This window comes from Malus sylvestris, chromosome 9, assembly GCF_916048215.2.
Source record: "Malus sylvestris chromosome 9, drMalSylv7.2, whole genome shotgun sequence".
Lineage (NCBI taxonomy): Eukaryota > Viridiplantae > Streptophyta > Magnoliopsida > Rosales > Rosaceae > Malus > Malus sylvestris.
Genome location: NC_062268.1, coordinates 20,333,174 through 20,346,899, shown reverse-complemented (window position 1 = coordinate 20,346,899; position 13,726 = coordinate 20,333,174). Strand labels below are relative to the sequence as shown.

The 13,726-nt window shown below is 39.7% G+C and overlaps 1 protein-coding gene and 1 pseudogene across 1 annotated transcript in view; one reads left to right on the top strand and one right to left on the bottom strand.

Moving 5' to 3' along the window:
* The window catches only part of LOC126634032 (heat shock 70 kDa protein 15-like), a 50,332-nt gene that overhangs the window by 24,006 nt on the left and 12,600 nt on the right, over window positions 1-13,726 (bottom strand). The gene's annotated exons all lie outside the window — the stretch shown is intronic.
* Window positions 6,867-8,935, top strand: LOC126634037 (trihelix transcription factor ENAP1-like; annotated as a pseudogene).

Below are 13,726 nucleotides of genomic sequence, written 5' to 3'. Positions count from 1 at the left end.
CTCGACGTCATGGACGTCGAGAAATTTTTAGAAAATTTTTCTGAGGCTGCACGCGCCCCCCACGCGCATCTCTTACCTCGGGCTCGCCAGACTAGTTTTTCCGGTGGCCGAAAAACTGGAGATTTTTCAATCTCCTTGTTCTCCGTCATTTCTCGACCATTTTCTTCGTATTTTATATCAAAATGAAGCCCTAAGCATGTAGTTTCACGTTACACTACTTTAAGGCTCTAAAAACTACGAAATCTCATCAGAGAAATTCCAAGAAAACCGGCCAATTTCGAACTCAATGATCCCGACGTCCAAAACCTTCAAACGAAGCACTCCGAGCTTCCTTGGGACCTTACTAAGCTCACTATAAGCTTAGAATTCCCTGAAAATCAACATATCACGAATGCATAAATAGTGACATAAAACTGGGGTTCGGGATTCACGTGATTTCGAACGTTTCTCGTTCTAAAACTAGTACCAAATGACTCAGGAGATCGAAAGGATGAAGAACCTTACCTTTTTAGCGTCGATCCGCGATGTTTAGAGGGAATTTGGTCTCGTCCGTATGGTTTCGAGAGGGAGAGAGTGACTGAAACGAAGAGGAGAGAGAGAGAGAGCACGGGGGAAAAGGAAAGGGGAGTCTTGTGTGTGTGTTATGTGGTCCACCCAAAAACAAGTCACAATATCATTCCCTAACCACACAAATTTACAACCCAATTTTAATCCAACTTAAATTATTTTCCAAAAGCTTATGAAATATGTGTATTTAGTCCAAATAATATGCCACACACACACATACCTTAATACCCGTCAAGGGTAATTCCGTCATTTCACGTCCTCGATATAAAGAATCCCGGGACCTGCTGTGACAATTAACCTATCTTCGACTATTTCTGCAAAATCAGTTTTGACATTATATGCAGAATTAGTTTGTATCATTATTACTAAAATCAGTCCAACCCATCCTTAGTTATTTTTGCAGAATCAGTTCAATCATTCATCGACCATTTTTGTGAATTCAACATGCCATCAACCATTTTTGCAGAATTAGTTCAACCCATTTTTTACTATTTTTGTATAATCAGTTCAACCCTTCCTCCTGCAATTCAACCTATCCTTGACCATTTTTGCAGAATCATTTCAACCCGTCCTCGACCTTTTTTGCAGAATCAGTTCAACCCATCATCGACCATTTTTGCTAAATTAGTTCAACCTGTCCTCTACCATTTTTGCATAATCAGTTCAATGTTTTTGCAGAATCAGTTCATCCCGTCATCGACCGCTTTTGCAGAATCAGTTCAACTTGTCCTCAACCATTTTTGCTGAATCAGTTCAACGTTTCTACAGAATCAGTTCAACCCGTCCTCGACCATTTTTGCAGAATCAATTCAACCCGTCATCGACATTTTTTTAGAATCACTACCCATCTTCGACCATTTTTGCAGCAGTTCAACCCGTCCTCGACCATTTTTGTAGAATCAGTTCAATCCATCTACGATAAATGACAATGTTAACAAAATTTCACTAATTCATCTTTTGGTTTATTAAGTCGTAGGTGTGTTCGATAAATTTTCATTTGCAAAATCCAGTTCTTGTACTTTTTTTTTTCATTTTACAAATTCGAATTTTTGATAGAATTTTTTTTCGTTAACAGAGATTGAAATAAAACAGTAGAATTTTTGGGGAGAGAAGCAAGGCAAAGGTCTTCTAATTCAAAATTTGTTTGATTTGAAACTCATTTTAAATTGGTCAATGGAAGGTTATCTATGATAAATCGTGTTTGATTTGAATATCATATACTATAAAGCAGCAAGAACATCCTTCAATCCAATTTCAAGGCACATTTAACTTGAAAAGGAAAAAAAGAAGGGAATTATACCCATCTAACAAATACGTAAAACTAGATGGGAACTATAATTGTCCAACTAGGAATGGGAATGGGATGGTAAATTGGGTAGAGGTCGTAGACCCACAAGTTCATTCATTCATTTGAATAATTAAATTGAATAATTAAATGGAACCAATATTTCTTGAAGAGAGAAAAGAGCAACGGTTGAAGAGATATAAGTGTGAAAAAGACTTTTCCACTATAAAGGGTAATTTTGTAACTTACACTCTAGAGAAAAAAAAAGGCAATGATATCATTTTTCACATGTATTAACTTTTATCTCTCTTTGAAATGTTTAAAAAGTGTTGTCTCAATATACAATTAAGTATTAAAAGTATACTCTCTGTGTAATTTTTCTTATTATAAACTTATTTGTTAAATTATAATTTATTTGATTTAAAATATTTAAAATGAAATAAAATTAAAAATTAAAAGAAAAATTATTCTCCTTCCAACTCTCCGACCTCCTCCCTAATATTTTTACCCCCTATCTTTTCTATATCACAAGCTTAATCATTTTTCAGATTGGAAGTGTTATTTCTTATATGTGTTATTTCTCATTGATTTGTATTTTCTGTAAAGAGAAAGGGTAATTATTTCTCATATGATTTTTCTTATGAATATTTTAAAAGAGATTGAATGAAATGTCCTTAATTGGCTAACATAAACAAACACGATGACACACCCCGTCCCGAATGAGGGCATGCTGGTCGTCACGTGAGAGTGACGTAACCATTTACACAGTTCAGAAGCTTTAAAAAATACAATTACTAAGATGAAACACCCGAGGGTGAGTCCTACTTTTATGAATTATGTCAGAGCACCGTTGGATTCCTCGTGGCCACCAAATCTCTACTATCTAGAACCTGGAGGGGCGCAAAACAAAATTGAGTGGGTCAGTAAAACAAAGTTTTTCGAAAACTTTTCATTTAAAACATTTCTAACCCCTCGCTGTAAAACCTGTATACTTTCCCAGAAAATAACATAATAGTATATAAACATATATATATAATCAAAAGCTCAAATCACAATCCTTCAACGCTTTTCAGAAAGAATATGCCATGCCATGCCATGCCATATGCCAAAATATAATATGAATGCATCAATATAAATCAGGTGAAATAATAAATCAACCGGAGACCCTACAGTGGTCCTATACGGCTGATTCTATAGCTCAATATCTCATCCAGCCGGAGTCACCAACTGTGACCTGTACGGCCCTGCCAGAGTCACCAACTGTGACCTGTACGGCACTACACTGCACATAAGTCAGAACTACTTATAGTAGTCTGTACGACTAAGATGGTGAAATAATACGCTCTAGTGCTTCTCTCATCAATCATCTGTGCACATAATCTAAGATCACCTACCAGTCGGAACCCCTTTAATGGTCTGTACGACTGGCATGTCGGAACCACCTTTAGTGGTCTGTACGACTAGCATCTACTTGGATCCAAGGTGAGCGTGTGATGCAAGGTGAATAACATAAGCACTAACACCAGGGGTGCAGGTTATGAGCTCTCAACACAATTCACATCATCAATGATTCACATGAACAACATAAACCTCACCTGATACTCACCTGTGCATCCACAGCACCAATTCACATATATACATCAAATACTAATGCATATATTTCATATAATATGCATGCATGGCATTTTAAAACATACTTTCATTTATTTTCAATTTCTGGGAAAAATCAATAGTATATAGGTAAATACAGAAAATACTGCCCACTCACCTGGAGTTCGCCCAACAACTCCCCAGCACCACACATCAAGGCGTCATGATGATCAGCGCCTAGAACGATAATCAAATCCAACCTCAGAATTCATATCGATAGAATATATAACTTATATAAGACACGTCACTACGTAGTTCGATCTGGAAGATCTGCAACTCAGATTTCAAATCCATAACTTCCAGAGGTCCACAATATACCTCTAGGACATCATCCTAAAATTTCATTACCATCCAACGGTCGAATCTCCGTCAATTTCGAAAACCAAGTGACGGTTAACATTCTATTTTATGAACTTACAACTCCAATTCCGAAAGATCCGTAAATCAGATTCCCAATCCGTAAGTTCCTATAATCCTCAAATATTACGTATTACAACATATCAAAGTTGGGTGACGATCCGACGGTTGGATCGTAAATTCACATTTTCACCTAACCACGAATCGAAACGAACTTAGGTTCAATTACTCAATTTACGTCCATCAATTATCAAAACTGAACCTAGACCCTTAAACACATGCTAAGAATGACATTGGCTGCCCATTGGCCACGCGCCGCCTCACGGGCCGCCGCGGGTGGCGGTCGGCCGCCCCGGCTCGCCGGAAAATCCAACTATTTCCAAAAATTCTCAAAAAATACAGAATCGAAGATCTCAATGAGTAGAGCAACTTTTATACCTGTGGCCAAGGCCAATTTGGCCTGGAAACACTTCAAATGCATCAAATTCCATGCGGACCCTAGAATTATGTGAGTTCCAATTCGACCTTCAAATCAACTCCACCGTCCAAATCAAAGCTTGGGCTTTGTTCCAGGTCCTAAGGGAATACTAATGGTGTTAGTAATTGAAAGAGAACATTTCAAGATTTGAAGAATTTGGACAAGAAGGTCGCGGCACCGGTGTGGGTGTTCTTCGCGAAATCATCCCGAAATTTCATTATTTTTGGGGTGAAACATGAAGAGGGAAGGCCTAGGTGTTGATTGGAAGTGGTACCTTGATCCAATTTGTGAGAAATCTGGTGAAAATCGCCGGAATTTGGTTGTGGGTGTCGCGGGTAAACGGGTTGGGGGAAAACCCGTTTTCTGATCTTCTCTCCTCCGCTTCTCGCCCTCTCTCCTGTCCTCCTTTCCTCCTTTCCTCTGTTCTGATTGGTCGGCTTCTCCCTCTCTCAATCCCTCCTAATGCCTTCTTCTCTCTTGTCCCGATTGGGCATTTCTGCCCAATCTCCTTCCTCTGTTTCTTCCTCTCACGTGCACACACACACACAAAAACCTTCTTTCACTTATATTTATTTATTTTTGTTTTCCTTATATCCAAGCCATCCATTTAATTCTTCATTAAATCTGGGCCATCCAAATTTTAATAATAAAATTTATAAAATGCCCAAACTTCAAACTTTAAAATCTTTTTCGTTATAACTCCAAATAACGAACCGTCAGCGCCCACACGCTCATAGCGACGAGTACTACGAGGATATGTTAAGAAAACAAATCTTAGATGGCACGACACAACGATTAACCTCGAATAATGCGCGTACCTCAACGGGCATTTTTGTAAAATCCTTTATTAAAACTTTAAAAATTCTTAAAATTAGGGACAGACTGTCACACACGATGACTAAATTAGCCAAATCGAAAACACGAGACTAAATTTGCCATATAGTTATAACACATGGACCATTTTGACATTTAAGCCTTTTAATTATTTATTTGTGACGACATAGTTAGTGTTATCGTCTAGCATTGTTCTTATTAACTATATGTGATTCTTGAAAATAGTGAGTTCAATGCCAATTTATTGGATGACCCTGATCGTATAACTAGTGTATTACTTTATCCAATTTCAAGTACAAACTCCAATTAATTTTGGTTCACTCATTATCGGCAAGTTTTTGATAGGCATGCAAGGATTTTTCTCAGAGTGTTCCTTGTTTCATTTTTTTATTATAATAAAAGAGTATCGAACATTTGACCTAGTTTTATTCTAACTCATTTTCCTACCATAAAATGGTTTTTTTCTCCTTTCTCCCAATAAATAATGTATATCATGATAGAACATTTGCAATTGTAGTGATTTTGGGAGTTTATGTTAGTAAACAATCATGCTAGTTTTGTTTTGTTCATTTCCTTCTTCAGAAAAAGTAATAGTTTGACAGCATTGCCTGCTGTAATGCAATGATAGCAAGTTTTATCATAATGAATTTTGAATTTTGCTATATTCTAAATGCAATAGTTAAGCTCATTGAAAAGTCAGGTTGGTAGTTACTATTTACTTTGTAGGTGAACCGATAAGAAAATGCCAAGTAGGAAAATCTTCAATTCCTATCACATAAGAGATGCTTTTGCACAAAACTACCAATGTGACTAGTAAGGGAGCACCTTCTCTTTGAATTGAATACAAGCAGCACCATTCTCAAAGAGAAACTGCAAATAATCAAGTAGTTAGTGAGCACTTCTATAAAGACTATGCACACAAAACTGCCAATGAATATGTCAAGTACATAGAGATAAGAGCGCACCAACTTTATCATGAGATACGAACAAAAGATGTAAGCCCACAAGAAAAAATTTGACATGATTAAAAGTATCACTAACATCTAGAAAACCCACAGTTAAGCCATCTCTTTATCAAACCTTGAGAAAATGACATTTTTTCCAAATTTCTGAAGTTGGCAAAAATTTCAAACCAAAAATGGGTAAAAATCAAAGGCATATTTGTCAATTTGCTTCCCAAACTTGTATAGAGCTGTCAATTCTCCCTTGAACTTTAATTTTAGCCGATTATCCCCCTGAACTTTTATAAATAGTCAATTCCCCTTGATGCTAGATTTTAAAAATTTTCATCCAACTTAACATCTATTTTCATCACGAGACAACACATGACAACTGTATTGGGGCAATAATGAAAAATTGGATGAAAATGTTTAAAATTTAACGCGAGGGAAAAATTGACTATTTATAAAATTTTAGGGGGTAATTGCCTGAAGTTAAAGTTCTAGGGGGAAATTGGCCAATTATAAAAGTTCAGTGGGAAATGAGCTAAAATTGAAATTCTGAGAAAAAATTAATAGCTCTATACAAGTTTGGAGACAAACCGACAAAAACCCCAAATCAAAATAAGACATGTACTCACAACTACAAGAAGCCCAAATCTGCAGGGCCCAGCCCACCTGAATACAACAGGAAGGCATCTGCATCGCAAGAAAAATAACGTACCAGGCAGTTAGGCGTGCCGCGTATAGATGCAGTGACCCTCTTTAATCCCCAATTCTTTTACTCCCTCTCTCTCTCTCTCTCTCTCTCTCTCTCTCTCTCTCTCTGCCTTCTTGTCTTTCCCTTCTTCCCATCTTAGTTTCCCCAAAAAAGACACAATTGATTGCAAATTTTTAGCAAATGTCGAGTTAAACCTCTTTAGGAAGCTTCAATTTGGCTTTCCACCCAACAAATTTATGGGGAAGTTTGGATTTTGAGGTAAGAGCTAAGGGTTTCATTCATTTCTTGTTTTTGAAACTCTTGGAATTTGAATTTAGCTCAAGAATCTTTAAAATTTGAATCGTGGGTTTGTTTTTGTTTTTAGATTTCATGCGTTTGGAAAGATAAATTTGTGAAATTTTAATTAGAAGGTTGATGGGGTTTAGGTTTACTTCCCAATTTTGTTGACCTAACTGTGTTATATATTCTCTGATTGTGATTTTCTTTGGGCAATAGGTTGTTTTGAGGAAGATTTTGATGTGGGGTTTGCTGTTTTCGTGTTTTTTTTAACGAAATGCTGATTTGGAGCTGGTTTAGTTCTATGAAGGAGGAGAAGTTTTTGGTTGGATTTAGAATCCAGAGGGGAAAAAGAATAATCGGGGTGTATGGAGCTTAATCCCGAAATGGAAAAACTGGTGGTTTCGAACTAGGAACTAGAGTCTTTCTAAGTTATCTTCTTTATGGTTGTTTTATTGTTAATCTTGAGTTCGTGTTGAAATGGATGACATCGAAAATGACGCAAGGTATCCTCCAAACCTGTATGGTGGGAATCACTAGCAGGGCTATGGTTCTTCGCAACGCCAAAAGCTTCCTGCTCGCGGTGGTGTTCCATATCCTAGGCCAATCGGTACTGACTATGCCGATGATGAGGAGGAAGATGAGACTGATGATGATGAAGAATTGGGTGAGGAAAAAGAAGATAACAATGGTCAAAATGGCTATCCTTCTGTTCATAAAGGTGTTGGGGATGATGATCACGAGGATGATAGTGATGATGAAGAGGATAAGGATGATGAAGAGGATAATAAGATGATGGTTAGAAGGCTAGATGATGATGATTTGAAAACTCACCCAAAGAAGCGTAAGTTAAAGAGTTTGATTTCAAGTTATGAATTTGATCCTCGTTTGCCAGCTCCTCCTCCTTTTGCCACTGCACCCTCTGCTCCAAGACAATCAATTGGTGGTCAAAATGCGCTTACAGATTGGATTGAACGTGAGACTTTGTGTTACTAGATGCTTGGGGTGACCAGTTCCTTCAATGTGGAAAAAAAGAGTCTTCGCTCTGAGGAGTGGCAAGAGGTTGCAGAGAAAGTATCAGAGGTGTTCAAGATTGAAAGGACAGCCACACAATGTCGCAATCAATTGGATAGGTTGAAGAAAAAGTACAAGAAGGAGAGGGCCAAGTTCGCAAAGTCTAGTGGTGCCACTAGTAAGTGGGTTTACTTCACAAAGATGGATATGTTTATGTCATCGTTACAACAGCAAGCCAGCCTCTCTTGTGGTTTGGACTCAGGGGAGTATGTTTTCATGAACCCTAAAGTGTATTTAAACCGTGCAAATGGGTTGGATGAGATGAGGGATAGTCCAGGGAATTCTGAATCAGCTGAGGGAGGGGATGACGATTCAGATGGGCTACCACCCAAGACAAGAAGGTATGGAAGGGAGAATGATGATCGGGGTTCCTTTAGATTGCTTGCTGATTCCATTCAAAAGTTCAGCAACATATATGAGAAGATTGAAAATAGTAAAAGGAAGCAAATGGTGGAACTAGAGAAGATGAGAATGGATTTCCACATAGACTTGAACTGCATAAGAGGCAGATTATGGAGATAGCGCAGGCTGAGATAGCAAAAATATTGCAGGACGATGACGAGGAGAATGATAACTCTGCCAAAAATGCTAGCGGGTAATATCGATATCTATCTGTAATATTAATGGGTTATGTTAACTGCAAGCTGTTGTTGTATCAATTGGGGAAGACGTTATCCCCTTTATATTTCTTTTGAGGAAATAAGTTGTTGATTTTGTATCAGATATGGTAATTAGAAATTAAATATTTCGAATTACTACTGGGTTGCCTCCTATTTTTCCCTTTTGTTCCAGTTTGAGTTAGGAAGCATGGGATTGGATAAGGGCCTATCAAATAACAATTTCGTTTTTAATTTTTAGTCATTAGTTTTCATTCGTAACTCCGCCGTGTAAGTTTATCTTACATTGCCGGTCCCAAGCCCGGATAAAGGAGGAGGGGGAGGGCGTCAGGTAGTCGACAACCGGCACTCCATGATCACGTCGAATCCTTATGAAAATGAATCCAGAAGGAAATCGCGCTAAAGCTAGGGCGTCACCCGTAAGTGGCGCGCTGTGTGGCCCGAGCACAGTGATAAGTGAGCAAGGGTCGCTGTATCTCCATCGGCACCCGGATGCAGTGTTAAATGAGCAAGGGGGCTATAGAAACTTCTTTTCGAACGACTCCACTCAAAGTTTTTTGGGAGCATATGCTCCTATCAACTTTACATGGGACACACAAAAGAAGTACTTTGATCCTATTAGACGGGGAAGGGTGAAGAAGCTAGGATAGAAGGGTAGAGTTCAAGAGAGCAAAATACGTTTAGGAACGTGGAATATAGGAACCTTGACGGGAAAATCTATGAAAGTAGTAGAAGTTATGGTGAGGAGAAGGATAAATATTATGTGCCTACAAGAAACTAAGTGGGTTGGTCGTAAGGCAAAGGATCTAGAAAACTCAGGGTTTAAACTATGGTATTCGGGCACAAATAGAACGAGAAACGGTGTTGGCATCATCGTGGACAAGACCTTGACACAAGATGTTGTAGATGTCAAGAGGGTAGGAGATAGAATCATGGCAATCAAGATTGTAATAGGACAAGAACTTATCAATGTGATTAGTGCGTACGCACCTCAAGTAGGGTTGGATACGAGTTCGAAGGAGAAATTTTGGGAAGACCTTGGAGACTTGGTGCAAGGAATTGCTTAGACGGAGAAGTTATTTATAGGAGGAGATTTAAATGGACACGTGGGCAGGGAGACAGGCAACTATGGAGGTTTTCATGGTGGCCATGGTTTTGGGGAGAGAAACGAGGATGGGGAAGCTATCTTGGATTTTGCAATGGCATATGATCTCTTCTTAGCCAACACCTTCTTTAAGAAGAGAGAAGAACATGTGATCACCTACAAGAGTGGGTCGTCAAAAACACAAATAGATTTTCTTCTAATGAGGAAAGGGGATCGTATAACTTGTAAGGATTGCAAAGTTATACCAGGAGAGAGCGTGGCTAATCAACATCGCTTGTTGGTGATGGATGTACATATCAAAAGAGTGAGGAAAAAGAACAAGACTTGGAAGTGCCCAAGGACTAGATGGTGGAATCTAAAAGAAGAAAAACAAGCAATTTTCAAAGAGAAAGTAATCACCCAGTGTGTGTGGGATAGAGAGGGGGAAGCTAACCAAAGTGGGATTCCATGGCTAGTTGTATCCGAAAAGTAGCAAAAGAGGTATTTGGAGAGTCCAAGGGCTTTGCCCCACACCAAAATGAATCTTGGTGGTGGAATGAGGAGGTACAAGCAAAGGTGAAGACTAAGAAGGAATGTTGTAAAGCCTTATACAAGGATAGGACCGATGAAAATGGTGAAAGGTATAGAAAAGCGAAGCAAGAGGCGAAGAAAGCTGTCAGAGAAGCTAAGTTAGCGGCTTATGACGATATGTATAAGCGACTAGACACCAAAGAAAGAGAGTTGGATATCTATAAACTAGCTAGAGCAAGGGAAAAGAAGACAATGGACCTAAACCAAGTGAGGTGCATCAAGGATGAGGATGGAAAGGTTCTTGCTACAGAGAACGCGGTTAAAGACAGATGGAAAGGTTATTTTCATAATCTTTTCAATGAAGGACATGAAATGAATGCTTCTTTAGGGGAGTTGAGTAACTCAGAAGAGTGTAGAAACTACTCTTTTTATCGTAGAATCCGGAAGGAAGAAGTGGTTGTAGCTTTGAAGAAGATGAAGCATAGAAAAGCAGTAGGCCCAGACAATATACCAATCGAAGTGTGGAAAGTTTTGGGAGAGACAGGTATAACATGGCTCACTGACCTTTTCAATAGGATTTTGAAAACGAAGAAGATGCCGAATGAGTGGCGAATGAGCACTTTGGTGCCTATCTACAAGAATAAGGGTGATGTACAAAATTGCATGAACTATAGGGGTATTAAGCTAATGAGTCATACAATGAAGCTCTGGGAGAGAGTCATTGAGCATAGATTGAGGCAAGAGACACGGGTTTCGGACAACCAATTCGGGTTCATGCCAGGGCGCTCAACCATGGAGGCAATCTATCTCTTACGAAGATTGATGGAAAGATATAGAGATGGGAAAAAGGATTTACACATGGTCTTTATAGATTTGGAAAAAGCGTATGATAGGGTCCCAAGAGACATTCTTTGAAGGATTTTAGAGAAGAAAGGAGTACGAGTAGCATATATCCAAGCTATACAGGATATGTATGAAGGAGCAAAGACTGTCGTAAGAACTCATGAAAGACAAACCGAAAGCTTTCCCATAACTGTAGGATTACATCAAGGCTCATCCTTAAGTCCTTACCTTTTTGCGTTGGTAATGGATGAGTTAATAGGACATATTCAAGGTGATATTCCTTGGTGTATGCCTTTCGCAGACGATATAGTGTTGATAGATGAAACTCAGGAAGGGGTAAATGCAAAGCTTAACCTTTGGAGAGAAGTGTTGGAATCTAAAGGTCTTCGCCTAAGCCGATCAAAGACAGAATATATGGAGTGCAAGTTCAGTGCAAATGGAGGCCAAAACGAGTTAGGGGTGAGGATCGGAGATCAAGAAATACCAAAGAGCGACCGTTTTCGTTACCTAGGATCTATCTTGCAAAAGAACGGAGAATTAGATGGAGATCTCAACCATAGAATACAAGCTGGATGGATGAAGTGGAAGAGTGCATCCGGCGTGTTGTGTGACCGCCGTATGCCACTGAAGCTCAAGGGAAAATTTTATAGGACGGCAATAAGGCCGGCGATGCTGTATGGCACAGAATGTTAGGCGGTGAAGCATCAACACGTACACAAAATGGGTGTAGCGGAGATGAGGATGCTTCGTTGGATGTGTGGGCACACGAGAAAGGATAAGATTAGGAATGAGGATATTCTGGGTAAAGTAGGAGTAGCCGAAATTGAAGGAAAGATGAGAGAAAATCGGTTACGGTGGTTTGGACATGTGCAAAGAAGGCCTACTGACGCTCCGATTAGAAGATGCGACTATGGGACAGAGGTTCAGGGCCGAAGGGGTAGAGGAAAACCTAGGAAAACTTTGGAAGAGACCCTAAGAAAAGACTTAGAGTACTTGGATCTAACGGAGGACATGACACAGGACAAAACACAACGGCATTCTAAGATTCATATAGCCGATCCCACTCAGTGACTTGGATTTTCCAAGTCTCTAACCGAGAAGTTTTCCTCACTCGGGAAATTAAGGGAACACTACCTCAACCTATATGCTCCACTCACAAAGCTTCAACATACAAGATTCAACAAAAGAAAATTCAAAGAACTTAGCAAAGAAGGCCTTGGTGTATTTAACACAATACGTTGAAATGAAGGAAAGCTTATTTATTGATATCCCCGATAAGTTACAAATATGTACATATACTTGAGTCAAAATAAACAAACAAGAGGGAGCCTTCACAAAGGTTGCTTAGGAGAAGTCTCAGCAGTCGGTAGAGCCCCAGAAAGAGAAGGCACCGGAGGGGGATCATTCGGAGCCTCAGTACTGGACAAAACCCTAAAAGAAAGAGGCATCAGAGGTTGATCATTTGGAGCTTCATTACGCAGTACAGCCCTAGAAGACGAAGGCAATAAATGCCTTTGGAACAAACCCACAAATCTCTGATGATCAAGTAAAACCTGACCATCAGATTCCTTCATCTGGTCAAGCTTCCTCTTCATGTTTGTAGCATAGTCATGTGCGAGCCGGTGCAACTGTTTATTCTCATGCTTGAGCCCTCTAATCTCCTGTTTGAGACTCATCACTTCAGCCGCCAATGATTCAACTTGGCGGGTTCGAGCAAATAGGCGTTGGGCCATATTAGACACAGAACCTGCACACTGAACACTGAGAGCCAGAGAATCCTTAACAGCCAACTCATCAGACCGTTTGGAAAGTAGTCTGTTATCTTTGGGAGTGAGAAGGTTCCTGGCCACTACCGCAGCGGTCATATCATTCTTCATCACGGAATCCCCAATGGTAAGAGGACCAGTAGGGGAGACGAAGGATGGGCGCCATATGTTGTCTGGAGAAGGCGGGGCTGCCTCTTCAACAAGGTTCAAGTCAAAATGACGGTCGGATGGGCCAGACATTTTCAAAGGTGTTGAAGAGAGAAGAGGTCGGACAAATCAAGATCTTAGAAGTGCAAGAATGGAGCTTCTACTAGTGGATATTCAAGTGTGCTTTGGAACTTAATGTCAGCCCCTATAAAAATCTGCACTCGACGAAGCTTCAGAAATCGAAGAGGCGCCTGCTGAGAAATCGAAGAGGCGTTTGCTTTCTCAAAAGTTGGGCTGCTCAAAGACCACGAAGGCCGATCTCAGAAATCGATGAGGCTTGCTTTCTCAAAAGCTGGGCTGCTCAGAGACCACGAGGGCCGATCTCAGAAATCGAAGAGGCACCTACTTTTCCAGCCTTGTCAGCACCTGTAACACGCACACTCAGCTTTGCGGAAATTATGGGCATTCTGTCGAAGATTTCTGGCGAAGTAGAAAGCACATGAATCGTATTGTTCAATCACCCACTTCCCACACGCAACAGCAGCTCATGGGTACCAC